The 16187-nt window shown below is 39.1% G+C and overlaps 1 protein-coding gene, 1 long non-coding RNA gene and 1 pseudogene across 9 annotated transcripts in view; 2 read left to right on the top strand and 1 right to left on the bottom strand.

Moving 5' to 3' along the window:
- LOC309856805 overlaps positions 1-16187 on the bottom strand; it is a 77888-nt gene that overhangs the window by 25797 nt on the left and 35904 nt on the right. The gene's annotated exons all lie outside the window — the stretch shown is intronic.
- Positions 1-16187, top strand: part of NHS (NHS actin remodeling regulator) — a 336056-nt gene that overhangs the window by 285054 nt on the left and 34815 nt on the right. The gene's annotated exons all lie outside the window — the stretch shown is intronic.
- On the top strand, positions 4843-6612 carry LOC309856793 (elongation factor 1-alpha 1 pseudogene; annotated as a pseudogene). The gene has a single exon. The product of its transcript is annotated as an elongation factor 1-alpha 1 pseudogene (transcript).

Here is a 16187-nt window from a genome sequence, read left to right as displayed (position 1 = left end):
ATATAGAGCAGTTACACATGCTAGTGATTTGTCATAAAAGCCCCTGCTCGACAAAAGTTTTATTAAGCTCAAATGTGCTTGCAAAAGCATTTACTTTTAATGAGGCATTTCTGCATAAAAATGCTAAAAATATTTTTCCATTCATTATAACATGTTTTGTGGCTCATTAAGTTGTTTTTTTTCAGGGGGGCGGATGGGAGAGAATAATGTTGAGCATTTACAGAAATGACATAAAAATATCACCATTTGTCATAATCTGCATAATTTTTAATAATGTCTAAATACCAAAGTAAGACTATAGGAAAAAGCCAAAAATAATGAATAACAATGAGGGTGCTTCATTACCGAGCAAGCTTCAATAAGAGGAGGAGTCTAGAGCAAACTGACGTAAACCAGAAAGTGTACCCATCTCAAATGATAATAATTAAAATCGCCCCAATTACTTAGGAATACTGTTTCATTTATTTGATTGAATTTGGTTCACCAAGTTCACTGGAAGATCTTCCATTCAAGTTCTATCCCTCAGACCTGAAGGTGATTCAGAACAGAACACAGTTCTGTGCGCTGAGCTTACAGGAGCCGTAGACTGCTACCAGAGAAGAGGCTGCAGGGACAGGGACAGGAAATTGGCAACCACATTGTTGGACATTTTCTTAGCAACAGGGAAAAAAGCATTCATAGTGAGCTGCTGATACAACTCTGCAAACTGTTATACTGTAGTTTGGTCATTAAGGGTATAGACTGTGAAGTCAAACTGCCTGGATTTGAATATCAGCTCTACCATTTATTAGCTGTGTGACCCTGAACAAGTTAATCATTTTAGTGTCTCCGGGATAATAGTGATAGTACCTCATAAGTTTGAAACAAAGACTGAATGTGTTATTACATTGTTAATACATGTAGATAGTACCTAATGCATAATAAGCATTCGATACGTATTAGACATCATCATCATTGTTAATAGCCAATCAAGTTCATGGTGTATCATTGATATTGTAATAAGATGATGGGTCTAACTAGGTTTCAATCCCAGCTCTACAATTTCTTCGGTTGCATGATTTTGAAAAAGTTTTATCTTTGAGTCCCAGTTTCTGTGAAATGGGGAGATAACTTCAATTTTACAAGGTTGTTAAGAAGATTTAAGTGTTATATAAATACAATTAAATCATGTATATATGAAAAAGTCCCTAGTGTAGTGCCTAAAACATACAAATATCTGAATCTATATTCATAAACACTTAAAATCAAACCCTTACCATCAAATGAAAAGCCTGTAACATATATTCACTAATAAGACTAGAGGAAATATAAGTTGTGACTTCTTCTAGAGGGCAATTTCCCAATATTTATCAAACTATAAGATGTTAAATTATGCTAAGTGAAATAAGTCAGACAAATACCATATGATTTCACTTGTATGTGGAATCTAAAAACCAAAACAAATGAGCAAACAAAAGCAGAAAGACCCATAAATACAGAGGACAAACTGATGGTTGCCAGAGGGGAGGGGAAGAGGAGATGGGCAAAAGGGGTGAAGGGCATTGGGAAGTACAGGCTCCAGTCATGGAATGAGTAAGTCACGGAGATGAAAGGTACAGCGTAGGGACTATAGTCAGTGATACCGTGATAGCACTGTACAGTGACAGATGGGAGCTACGCTTGTGGAGAGCACTGCATAATATAGCAAAGGTTGGTCATATCACTGAATGTAACACTATTTCTCAATTATACTTCAATAAAAAATAAATAAAAGGGGCAAAAAAGCCCTTACAAGATGGGGTACCTGGCTGGCTCAGTCAGTGGAGCGTGTGTCTCTCAATCTCGGGGTTGTGGGTTTGAGCCTCACGCTGGATGTAGAGATTACTTAAGAAAATAAAATCTTTACCCAAAAAACCCCCCTATAAGATATTCCTACCCTTTGATCCAGCAATTCTATATCTAGGAATTTATCCTAATGCAAAGATATTTTCACTAGGATGTTCATCAAAGCACTGTTTGGGATAGGAAAAATAGTTACAAATATCTTAAATATCCAACAGTAGGTACTTAGTGAATTCTGATATATTCATAGGATAGACTATGGTATCAAAAAGTGTCACTAAAGAATATTCAATGACATGGAAAATATATATTTTATCATCAGGGAGTTTTAAGTAGTGTAAAAATTGTGTATGGTGTCTATGAGTGCGTACGTGAGTATACATACATACATGCATAGGAAAAAAGGCTGGAAGGCTCTGTACCTGTGCTTCCCAAACTGTGTGATGGGGTCCTCCAGGGCACTGCAGTGAAATCCGAAGGGTGCACTGGGATATTTTACATTATCAAGAGGTACAGTGTCCTCTGTTTCTACCTGATGATGGCTCCAAAGTAGCCTCATAGATTTTGCAAGTGGAAAGAGGGGTTGCTTGGTTTCTTGACATGTAATTTAAATCAGAAGTTCCGAGAGGAACACAAGGGAAACTGACCAGCCAACTTAGCTTAAAACCCACTGTCAGCTGAAAATTCAAGGTCTCTCTCACAATTGTAAAGCCCATCTTAGGAATCCTCATCCTTCAAGGGTGGGAAAGGAGATGATCCCAGGCCTAGATGGTTTTCCAGAGGAATTCTAAACCTTCCAAGTCCAGATAATACCAGTGCTCTATAAATTATTTCAGAGCATTGAAAATAAAATAGAACTTCCATATTTCTTTTATGAACATGTTATGAAAGTTTGACACCTGAACCTGATAAAGCATGGAAGGGGGGAAGGGAAATATAGACCAATATCACTCTGGTTATTAATGCAGAAATAATAAATGTTAGCAAATAGAATATCACATTAAGAAATTCATATACCATGACTAAATGGGATTTATTCTATAAATAGAAGGTTGGTTCAATATTAAGAAATATATTAGTATCATATACTAATATATATATTAGAATATGTATGTATTAGTAGATTAGTATTAGTGTGTGTGTGTGTGTATATATATATATATATATATATATATATATATATATATATATGGTTTCATATACTAATCATATACTATCTAAAGGGAAAAAAAACATATAATTATGTCCATGGATGCCAGAGAGGCCTTAAATAAAATTCAACACATATTCTTTATAAAAAGACTTGAGAAAATGGGAATTGAGTGGTACTTCATTAACATGATAAAATATACATATCTTAGTCCTAAAGCCAGTCTCTTAATGGGGAAGCACTAGAGGCATTTCCAGTAAAATTAGAAACAAGGCAGAGATGCTCACTATCTATCTCTGCTACTAATTAATATTATACTAGGGAGATTAATCAATGCAACTGGACAAAATCAGTTATAGGCATAAGATTTGATAAGGAAGAAGTAAAGGTATATCTAGTTGCAGATGATATGATACTATAGGATCTTCCTGGTAGAGGATCAATGATAAAAGTAATTCAAACACACAGTAAGGTAGCAGGATACACACACACAGAAATCAATAGCCTTCATTTACACAAATGATAGCCAATTAAAAGACCAACTAGTAGATGAAACTCCATTTACAGCAATAACAAAGAAGATTAAATACTTAGGAATTAATTTACCAGAATGTGCAAAACCTGTATGAGAGCAACAGCAGCATTCTTTTAAAACACAAAATTAGATTTTCTCAAATGGAAGGATGTCCCCTATTCTTGGAAAGAATGATTCAGCATTATAAGTAGGTAAGTTCTAAGTTGATTTATAAATTTAACACAATCTCAAAATACCAATAAGCTTTCTTTTAAATGGAGTTAGACCCATTGATAATAAAGTTCTTATGGAAAAACATACAAGAATATCCAGGAAAACACTGACAAAGGAAACCAATAAGGGGTAAGTAGCTCTACCTGGCATTAAAATATCCTTAAAGCCTTTATAATTACAATAGTGTGTCACTAATATATGAATAGAAAAATATGCCAGTAGAAAAAAAATACAAAGTCCAGAAATCAACCCAAATATATATGAACACATAGTCTATGATAAAGGCAGTATCCCAAAACACTGAGGCAGAAGATGGTTTTTTTTTTTTAATGATGCTGGAACAACTGGGTAGCCAGTTGGTAAAAGACAAAATTTCATTAGCGTTTCTCAACCTTGGCATTATTGACATTTTGAGTCCAATAAGGCGTTGCTGTGGGGGCTGTCCTGTGCGGTGTGCTATGTTTAGCAGCACTCTAGGCCCCTACCCAAGAGATGCCAGGAGCACTCTTCCCCCTAGTTTTGACAATCCAGAATGTCTCTAGACACTGCCAATGTTCCCTAGGGAGACAGAATTGCCCCTAGTTGAGAATCATGTAATTAGATCCATACTTCACACCAAACACAAGATTAAGCTCCTAATGGATCAGGGACCTAAACATAAAAACTGAAACCACACAAGTACTAGAGGAAAATAGGGGTGAATTACTCTTTAACCTCAGTCTTTAACTCTGACTCAAAATACAGAGGAAGTAAAAGAAAAGATTGATAAATCTGAATACTAAATATTTTTGTGTGCTCAAACACCATAAAGTCAAAACATAAGCCAAAATTGGGAGAAAATATGTGCAATATATACCACGAAGGACTAATATCACTAAGGAGATAAATACCTCTTTAAAATTGAGGGACTAAGAGGGGTGCCTGGTGGCTCAGTTGTTAGTGTCTGCTTTTGGCTCAGGTCATGATCCTGCAGTCCTGGGATCAAGCCCTGCATTAAGCCCAGCATTGAGCCCCACATCGAGCCTCACATCGGGCTCTCTGCTCTGCAGGAAGCCTGCTTCTCTCTCTCCCACTCCCCCTGCTTGTGTTTCCTCTCTCACTCTCTCAGATAAATAAATAAAATCTTTTTTTAAAAATTGAGGGACTCCTTTTTCGCAACGGGTTTGCCGCCAGAACACAGGTGTCGTGAAAACCACCGCTCATCCTAAACCAGAATGGGGAAGGAAAAGACTCATATCAACATTGTTGTCATCGGACACGTAGATTCGGGCAAGTCTACCACTACTGGTCATCTGATCTACAAATGTGGTGGGATCGACAAAAGAACTATCGAAAAATGCGAGAAGGAGGCTGCTGAGATGGGAAAAGGCTCCTTCAAGTATGCCTGGGTCTTGGATAAACTGAAAGCTGAACGTGAACGTGGTATCACCATTGATATCTCCCTGTGGAAATTCGAGACCAGCAAGTTATTACGTGACCATCACTGATGCTCCAGGACACAGACTTTATCAAAAACATGATTACAGGCACATCCCAGGCTGACTGTGCTGTCCTGATTGTTGCTGCTGGTGTTGGTGAATTTGAAGCCGGTATCTCCAAGAACGGGCAGACCCGTGAGCATGCCCTTCTGGCTTACACACTGGGTGTAAAACAACTAACTGTTGGTGTTAAGAAAATGGATTCCACAGAGCCACCCTACAGCCAGAAGAGATAGGAGGAAATCATTAAGGAAGTCAGCACCTACATTAAGAAAATTGGCTACAACCCCGACACAGTAGCATTTGTGCCAATTTCTGGTTGGAATGGTGATAACATGCTGGAGCCGAGTGCTAATATGCCTTGGTTCAAGGGATGGAAAGTCACCCGTAAAGATGGGAATGCCAGTGGAACCACACTGCCTGAAGCTCTGGATTGCATTCTGCCACCAACTCATCGAACTGACAAGCCCTTGCGTCTGCCTCTCCAGGACGTCTACAAAATTGGTGGTATTGGTACTGTCCCTGTGGGCCGAGTGGAGACTGGTGTTCTTCAGCCTGGCATGGTGGTCACCTTTGCTCCAGTCAATGTTACAACTGAAGTCAAGTCTGTTGAAATGCACCATGAAGCTTTGAGTGAGGCTCTTCCTGGGGACAATATGGGCTTCAATGTCAAGAACGTATCTGTCAAAGATGTTCGTCGTGGCAATGTGGCTGGTGACAGCAAAAATGACCCACCAATGGAAGCAGCTGTAATCACAGCTCAGGTGATTATCCTGAACCATCCAGGCCAAATTAGTGCTGTATATGCACCTGTGCTGGATTGTCACACAGCTCACCTTGCTTGCAAGTTTGCTGAGCTGAAGGAGAAGATAGATTGTCGTTCTGGAAAAAAGCTGGAAGATGGTCCCAAGTTCTTGAAATCTGGTGACGCGGCCATTGTTGATATGGTTCCTGGCAAGCCTATGTGTGTTGAGAGCTTCTCTGACTATCCTCCTCTGGGCCGTTTCGCTGTTCGTGACATGAGACAGACAGTTGCTGTGGGTGTCATCAAAGCAGTGGACAAGAGGGCAGCTGGAGCTGGCAAGGTCACCAAGTCTGCCCAGAAAGCTCAGAAGGCTAAATGAATATTATCCCCAATACCTGCCACCCCAGTCTTAATCAGTGGTGGAAGAATGGTCTCAGAACTGTTTGTGTCAATTGGCCATTTAAGTTTAATAGTAAAAGACTGGTTAATGATAACAATGCATCGTAAAACCTTCAGAAGGAAAGGAGAATGTTTTGTGGACCATTTGTTTTTCTGTGTGTGTGTGTGGCAGTTTTAAGTTATTAGTTTTTAAAATCAGTACTTTTTAATGGAAACAACTTGACCAAAAATCTGTCACAGAATTTTGAGACCCATTAAAACAAAAGTTTAATGAGAAAAAAAAATTGAGGGACAAAGAAAGGAACAAAAACATGGTAGAAAAATGGGGGGGGGAGCCTTGAACAGACAATCCAGAAAACACATAAAAATGTTGCTTACACTTAAGAAAAAGTGCGCAAACTCACTCATAATTAGAGAAATGCAAACATTTATGTTGAGAAATCACTCATCACCTAATTAGACTGGCAAAAATTAAACAATATGGCAATATAATCCGGTGAAACTGGGGGGAACTCACAAACACTGTTGGTGAGAAGCAAACTTGGTACGGCCTATCTGGAGGGGAATTTGGCGATATCTAACCAAACGACATATACCCTTACTTTTCACCCTAGCAATCCCATTAAACATACACCTCCAGTATTACCAAAAGATTAATCATTGCAGTATTGCTTAAAATCGAAGATACCGTAAATAACCAAAAAGCTATACACAGATGGATATATTGAAGAATTATTTATCTATGAGTGATATTAGCCCTTCTGTGGCACATGTACCTGTATTGACAGAGTAAACTACAGGACAACCACACAATACAGTACTATGCAGCTGTAAGAAAAATGAGGAAGATCTTTATGAACTAATAAGGAGTGATTCCAGGACATATTCTTAACTGAAAAAGGCAAAGCCCTAGGTTCCAGTACAGGATGGCAATATCGGAAAGCCCTGAACTGACCTCCCCCATGGAACACAGCGAATTGCACCTATTGATAGAACAGTTCCTCCTCAAGAAGACCTGACGACTAACCGAACAGCTTCTGAGCAACCAAAGATGGAGAGAAGAGTGAGTGAGCGAGAGAGAGAGAACCAAAGGGAACCCCTACACTCACACTGTGAACAGAGTGGGGAGGGAGAGTACTGAGGAACTGGGAACAGATCCCTCTGTCCTTGGGCACAGAAAAATAAAAGCCACAGTTTTAAAGAACAAGTAGCATATAAAAGACACAACCCTAGAACTCCGCTGAGTGGTGAAGGAGCTGTGGGAATGTTCTCCAGGTGAGAGAGACACAGTTTATGTTCCCATGTCACCTTAAAAGCCTAGAATGGAGCAGGGTCCAGCCTCCGTAACAGGTGGGTCTGGCCCTCACAGGGAGCTTGCAACCTCAGCAAGCCAAGGGTCCACAAGCCTGCACCAGTCTCAGTTGCACTAAAGCACAGGGAAAAAAAAAAAAAAAAAAGGCCAAGTTTACAAGGGCCAAAAAACTGTAGGAACACTCTTCCCCTCCACCTTAAAAGCCCAGACGGCCTGGGGATAAAAATACATTATATGTTTATTTAAAAAAAAAAGAATTATGAATAAAGCAAGTGGAATTTAAAAAAAAAAAAAAACCATAATGGGGAGGGAAAAAAAAAAAAAAGCCCAGATGGGAACAGGATCCAGATGCTGTACGTGGTGGGTCTGGATGCCATAACTGACAGGTCTGGTCATCACCAGGAGCTTCTGACCTCAGCAAGCCCAAGGTCTGCAAGACCACACCAGCCCTGGTCACAATGGGACACAGAAAAAAAAAAATGAGCCATTGTTTAAAAGGGCAGAGGAACAGCTGGGATCCCCTCTCCCCCTCCGCCCTAAAAGCCCAAGCCAGAACAGGGTTTGGCTCACAGCTTGCAACCTCAGCTAGCCTAGTGTCCACAAGCCCACAACAGCCCACAACTATCCTGTGGTGCTGGGGCACAAAAAATATTTTTGTTTTTAATTGAAAAAAATTTTATTTATATTTTATTTTTAAAATTTGTCTTGTTTGGTTTTTATTTTTGTTCTTTGGATTTTGTTTTGTTTTTTCTTTTCCCCTTCTTTTTAAAATTTTTAAATTTTTTCTTCTTTCTATAAAAAGCTACAGTTTAAAAAGAGTAACTAACATATACTGCCACAGCTCCAGCCAGCCAGCAAAAGTCACCACACACACACAATTTACAGAGAGGACAACATACACAAGACCACTCCTTCATGTTTAGGAGAAGTGGCCTTTCTGCCTAATCCATAGAAACACCAAAAGTTGAGCAAAATGGGAGGAGAGAGGAATATGCTCCAATAGACAGAAAAAGAGAAAAACCTCAGAAAAAGAAATAAATGAAACAGAGATAAGCAATACACCTTTTTTAAAATAAAGATTTTGTTTATTTATTTGAAAGACGGAGCAAGAGAGGGAACACAAGCAGGGGGAGTGGGAGAGGGAGAAGCAGGTTTCCTGCCAAGCAGGGAGTCCAATGCCAGGCTAGATCCCAGGACCCTGGGATCACGACCTGAGCCAAAAGCAGATGCTTAAAAACCAAGCCACCCAGGCGCCCCCTCCTTTTTTAGCAATATGCCTAATAAAGAATTTAAAATAATGATAATAAAGATAGTGGGTTGCAGAAAAAAAGTGGAAGAATTTGGTAAGCCCTTCAATAAAGGTATAGAAAATACTAGAAAGAACCAATCAGAGTTGAAGAATACAGCTGAAATAAAAAAACACCAGAGGGAGTGTCAGTAGTAGATTAGAGGATGCAGAAGAATATACCAGCAGTCTGGAAGACAGCATAATGGAAAGTGCACAAACTGAACAGCAAAAAGAGAAAAGAATTTGTTTAAAAAGATTTTATTTATTTACCTGAGAGACAGAGCATAAGCTGGGGGGAGGAACAGAGGGAGAGGGAGAGGGAGAAGCAGGCTCCCTGCTGAGCGGGGAGCCTTACATGGGGTTCAGTCCCAGGACCCTGGGATCATGACCTGAGCCGTAGGCAGACACTTAACCAAATAAGCCACCCATACTCCCCAAGAAAAGAATTTTTTTAATGAGGCTAGATTAAGCAATCTCTTGGATAATATCAAGTGAACAAACATCATGATATAGGGTCTTAAAAGGAGAGAGAGAGGTGTAGAAAACTTATTTGAAGAAATAATAACTAAAAACTTCCCTAACCTAGGGAAGGAAACAGATATCCACTCCCAAGAAGCACAGAATTTTACACATGATGAATCCAAGGAGGTCCATACCATGGCACGCAGTAACTAAAATGTGAAAGTTAAAGAGAGAATTTTAAAAGCAGCAGGAAAGAAAAAAAATGTTAACTACAAGAGAAAACCTATAAGGCTAATCAGCTGATTTCTCAGCAGTACTTTGCAGGCCAAAAGGGAGGGCATGATATATTTAAAGTGCTTGAAAGGAAAAAACCTGCAACCAAGAATACTTTACTGGCAAGGTTATCATTCAGAGTTGAAGGCGAGTTAATAAAGTCTCCCAAACAAATGAAAGATAAAGGAGTTTATCACCACTAAATGAGTCTCACTAGAAATGTTAAAGGGACTTCTTTAAGTGGAAAAGAAATAGCTATAATTAGACATAAAAAATTATGAATAGAAAAATGTAAAATATGAAAACATGCATTAAGTGTGGAGAGGGAGTAAAAAGGAAAGAGAAGGGTAAAAGAAAATCAAGGGTTTTTTTTCCCTTTTATTTTAGACTGTATTTGAACTTAAATGACCAAACCTCATGAGAACCACAAACACAAAACCTATGACAGATACACAAAAAATAAAAAGAAAGCCAAGCACAACACTATAGAACCTCATCAAATACAAAGAAAGAGAACAAGAGAAGGAGCAACAAAGAACTACAAGAACAACCAGAAAACAAATTTTAAAATGGCAGTAAGTACATACCTATCAATAATTACTTTAAATATAAATGGCTTAAATGCTGCAGTCAAAAGATGTACGGTGGGCAGAATAGATGTAAAAAGACCCATGTAGATTTCCAGGAAAGATGGTGGAATAGGAGAAGAGGATCCAGCTCATCTGTCCCACAGACACCACTAGGGAATACCCACATCAGTGTAAATAAACCAGAACAACTAGAAGACTGACGACACTCTCTCGCAGCTCAATGTAGAGAAGAGGCCACATCAAAGAGGATCAGAAGGACTGAGATGCAGTGGGGAGCCAGACAAACTAGCAGGACTGCCCACAGGAGGGAGGGACACCACCAGCACAATGAAGGGAGAGGCACCTCAGGCATGGGGACTGCACTGCAAACATAAATCCCCGTAACATTTGGCTTTGAAGGCCAGAGGCGCCTGGCTTTGCAAGTTTTTGTAATCAGTAGGGCTTAACACCTGGAATTTTAAAAACCAGCAGGCTCAGTTCTGCAGGAGCTGGGAAGGTCACAGGGAACTGAGTCCCCACCTTTAAAGAGACAGCATTTAACAAACAGTCCCACTGAGATAAAGCATAGAAGCAATAGTTTGAAAACTTCCCGAGATATACTGAAAGATTTATTTACTAATGTCAAAGCATGTGCTGCAGAGGCAGGGAACTTTGGGAAACTTTTCCAAGAACAAAAGTCCTGGTAGGTGCCCTTTCCCTCCCGTGCCCCCCAGCCTAGATAACAGACACCTGGTGGAACCACCAGAGCGCAACACTCTCCACTTAGCTTGTTAACAGCTTGTGTCCAGCTCCCATGCTCTTCTGCAGATCTGTCCCCTCCAATCCATCAGGATTTCACAGGAGTTCTCCTGGGCACCTGCCGCTCGCCACCCACAGCAGGTTGGCTCGCACACCTGGCCCCTCCGCTCTCCCTACAGACATACCCCTTCCAATATGCCCTTGGCTGGAGCCCACCCAAAGCATGCCAAAGCCTGGCTGTGTGCAAGTAGCCCCGACAGGAGACAGGACGACTCCAAAGTGACTCCTGGGGAAAATAACTGCACATACCAATATGACTGCAGCCCCAGCAATGGGCTGGGGGCAGACATGATGTCTGACTGCAGGCCCCACCCACAAATGAAAGCTTCTCAGGGCATAACACAGGGAAAGTGCCCTGCAGTTTGATGCTACCATAGCTCTGGGAAAAAGCCTGATCTAACTCAACTTAAGCCCAAGACTGGCCCACTTACAAGGTGGCCCCAGACTGGCCCACTAACAACATAGTAACCAAACCCTGCCTATAACAGGCAAAGAGAGTCATTAGAGACAAATGGACTGAAGGCAAATACAGCACAGCCACAACAGTAGGACACATGCAACACATATAGGAGACACCCCTGAAGTGCCAGGTTCTGGTGAACAGGGAATGTTGTGCTGCAGAGCACTACAGGACCTCTTACTCATAAGGCCACTACTTCCAAGAGGAGGACACATGGCTGATTTTCCTAACATGGAGAAAGAAACAGAGAGAGTTAGACAAAATGAGAAGACCCAGGAATATGTCCTGAATGAAAGAAAAGGGCAAAAGTGAAGCAAGAGGCAAAATGAAACAGAGATAAGTAATATGTCTGATAGAGTATTTTAAACTAATTGTCATAAAGATTCTCACTGGACTTGAGAAAGGAGTGGAGAACCTCAGTGAGACCCTCAAAAAAGAGATAGAAAACATAAAAAAGAACCAACCACAGATGATGAACTTAATAACTGAAATTAAAAACACACTACATAGAATAAATGGTAGACTAGAGAAAGCAGAAGAACAGATCAGTGACCTGGAGGATGAGTAATGGAAAGCAATCAAGCAGAACAGTAGAGAAAAAAAGAATAAAACATGAAAATAGATTAAGGGAACTCAGTGACACCATCAAGCCTAGTAATATTAACATTAGAGGGGTCCCAGAAGGAGAAGAGAGAAAAGGGGGAGAAAATTTATTGAAGAAATAATGGCTGAAAACTTCTCAAATCTAGGGAGGAAAACAGAAATCCAGATCCAGGAGGCACAGAGAGCCTGCAACAAAATCAACCCAATTACCAAGACAGTAATTAAAATGGCAAAAAGTAGTGACAAAAAGAGAATTTTAAAAGCAGCAAGAGAAAAGAAAACAGTTACATTCAAGGGAAACCCCAAAAGGCTGCCAGCTGATTTTTCAGCAGAAGCTTTGTAGGCCAGTAGGGAGTAACATGGTAGATTCAAAGTGCTGAAAGAAAAAAACCCTGCAGCCAAAAATATTCTGTCCAACAAGGCTATCATTCAGACTAAAAGGAGAGAGAGAGTTTCCCAAAGAGACCAAAATTAAAGGAAACCATGACCACTAAACCAGCACTATAAGAAATGTCAAAGGGGACTCTAGAGTGGAAACAAAAGACCCTAAGAGTAAAATAAGTAGAAATCACAAAAGTAGTAAAAATAAGTGTATCTATAAAAATCAGTCAAGGGACTCACAAAATAAAAAGACATAAAGTATGACACCATTTACCCAAAATGAGGTGGCCAATAAAGTAAAGAATGGGTTCAAACCTAGGTGATTATCAACTCAATATACAGTGCTATATGCAGAAGATGTTATATACAAACCTAATGGTAATCACAAACGAAAATCCAGTAATAGGTAAAAAATAAAGACAAAGGAATCCAAGAATATTACTAAAGAAAGCCAACAAACCATGCGTGAAGACAGCTTGAAAGGAGCAGAGAAGAACTACAAAAACAACCATAAAACAAAGTAACAAAATTGCAATAAGCACACACCTGTCAATAATTACTTTGAATGTGAATGGACTAAATGCTCCAATCAAAAGATACAGGGTGACGGAATGGGTAAAAAAGCAAGACCATCTATATGCTGCCTACAAGAGACTCATTTCCAGACCTAAAACCATATGTAGATTGAAAGTGAAGTGATGGAAAAGCATTTATCATACAGATGGAAGTGAAAAGAAAGCCAGGATAGCAATACTAATATCGGACAAAACAGACTTTAAAACAAAGACTGTAACAAGAGACAAAGAAGGACACTATAAATCATAAAGGGAACAATCCAACAAGAAGATAGTATAAATATTTAGGCACCCAACATGGGAGCACCCAAATACATAAAGCAGCTAATAACAAACATAAAGGAAATAATTGATAGTAATACAATAATAGTAAGGGACTTTAACACCACACTTACAAAAATGGATAGGTCATCCAAACAAAATGAACAAGAAAATAGTGGCTTTGAATGACACCTTGGGCCAAATGGATCTAGCAGATATATTCAGAACATTCCATCCTAAAACAGCAGAATACACATTCTTTTAAGTATACATGGAACCTTCTCCAGAATAGATAACATGTTAGGCCACATAACAAGTGTCAACAAATTCAGAGAGACTGAAGTCATACCATGCATCTTTCCTGACCACAATGCTATGAAACTAGAAACCAACTACAAGAAAAAATCTGCAAAGGACAGAAATACATAAAGGTTAAATAATAGGGCACTAACCAATGACTGGGTCAAACTAAAAGTCAAAGAGGAAATCAAAAAATACATGAAGACAAATGAAAATGAAAACACAACAGTACAAAATCTTTGGGATGCAGAAAAACCCAAAAAGGGTTTTTGGTTTTGGTTCCACCAAAAAAGGGAAGTGTATAGTAATACAGGCCTACAGAAAGAAGCAAAAAAATCTCAAATTAACAACCTAACTTTACATCTAAAAAGGAGCTAGAAAAAGAACAAACAAAAACATTAGAATGGAAATAAACAAAACAGAAACTAAAAATAATAATAATAATTGTAACCAGGAGCTGGTTCTTTGAAAAGATCAACAAAATTGATATAGCCATTCTCATAAAAAAAAGTGGGTGGGCTCAAATAAACAAAATCAGAAATAAATAAGGGAGAAACAATAGCACCACAGAAATACAAAGGACTAAAAGAGAGTATTATGAAAAAGTATACACCAACAAATTGGACAACCTAAAAGAAACTGATAAACTCCTAGAAGCATATAACCTTCCAAAACTAAATCAGGAAGAAATAGAAAATTGAACAGACTGATTACCAGCCATAAAATTGAGTGTGTAATCAAAAAGTTCCTAACAAACCAAAGTCCAGCATCAGATGGCTTCACAGGTGAATTCTACCAAACATTTAAAGAAGAGTTAGTACCTATTCTTCTCAAACTATTCCAAAAAATAGAGGATAAAAGGAAAGCTTCCAAATTTATTCTGTGAGGCCAGTATTACTCTGATACCAAAACCAGATAAAGACACTACATAAAAAGAGAACTATAGGCCACTATCTCTGATTAACATAGATGCAAAAATACTTAGCAAAATATTAAGAAATGGAATCCAACAATACATTAAAAAATCATTCAGCATCATTAAGTGGGATTTATTCTAGGATGCATGGATGGATCACTATTTATAAATCAATCAATATGATATTATCTCATCAACAAGAGAAAGGGAAAAAACCTTATGATCATTTCAACAGATGCATAGAAAGCATCCAACAAACTACAACATCCATCCATGATAAAAAAAAAAAAACCTTAACAAAGTTGGTTTAGAGGGAACATACTTCAACATAATAAAGGCCATATATGAAAAACCCACAGCTAGCATCATATGCAATGGGAAAAAACAGAGCTATTCCTCTGTTACTCAATATAGTCCTAGCCACAGCTATCAGACCACAAAAATAAAAGGCATCCAAATTGGTAAGGAAGAAGTAAAACATGCACTCTTTACAGATGACAAGATACTATATATGGAAAACGTGAAAGACTCCACCAAAAAACTACTAGAACTGTCAACTCATCTTCGACAAAGCAGGAAAGAATGTCCAATGGAAAAAAGACAGCCTCTTCAATAAATGGTGCTAGGAAAATTGGACAGCCACATGCAGAAAAATGAAATTGGACCATTTCCTTACACCACATACAAAAATAGACTCAAAATGGATGAAGGACCTCAATGTGCGAAAGGAATCCATCAAAATCCTTGAGGAGAACACAGGCAGCAACCTCTTCGACCTCTGCCGCAGCAACATCTTCCTAGGAACAACGCAAAAGGCAAGGGAAGCAAGGGAAAAAATGAACTATTGGGATTTCATCAAGATCAAAAGCTTTTGCACAGCAAAAGAAACAGTTAACAAAATCAAAAGACAACTGACAGAATGGGAGAAGATATTTGCAAACGACATATCAGATAAAGGACTAGTGTCCAGAATCTATAAAGAACTTAGCAAACTCAACACCCAAAGAACAAATAATCCAATCAAGAAATGGGCAGAGGACATGAACAGACATTTCTGCAAAGAAGACATCCAGATGGCCAACAGACACATGAAAAAGTGCTCCATATCACTCGGCATCAGGGAAATACAAATCAAAACCACAATGAGATATCACCTCACACCAGTCAGAATGGCTAAAATCAACAAGTCAGGAAATGACAGATGCTGGCGAGGATGTGGAGAAAGGGGAACCCTCCTACACTGTTGGTGGGAATGCAAGCTGGTGCAGCCACTCTGGAAAACAGCATGGAGGTTCCTCAGAATGTTGAAAATAGAACTGCCCTATGACCCAGCAATTGCACTATTGGGTATTTACCCTAAAGATACAAATGTATTGATCCAAAGGGGCACATGCACCCGAATGTTTATAGCAGCAATGTCCACAATAGCCAAACTATGGAAAGAACCTAGATGTCCATCCACAGATGAATGGATCAAGAAGATGTGGTATATATACACAATGGAATACTATGCAGCCATCAAAAGAAATGAAATCTTGCCATTTGCGACAACATGGATGGAACTAGAGCGTATCATGCTTAGCGAAATAAGTCAAGCAGAGAAAGACAATTATCATATGATCTCCCT

This window comes from Mustela nivalis (assembly GCF_964662115.1).
Source record: "Mustela nivalis genome assembly, chromosome: X".
Taxonomy (NCBI): Eukaryota; Metazoa; Chordata; class Mammalia; order Carnivora; family Mustelidae; genus Mustela; species Mustela nivalis.
The sequence above is the reverse complement of the archived record's forward strand: the minus strand, read 5'-3'. Positions and strand labels throughout refer to the sequence as shown.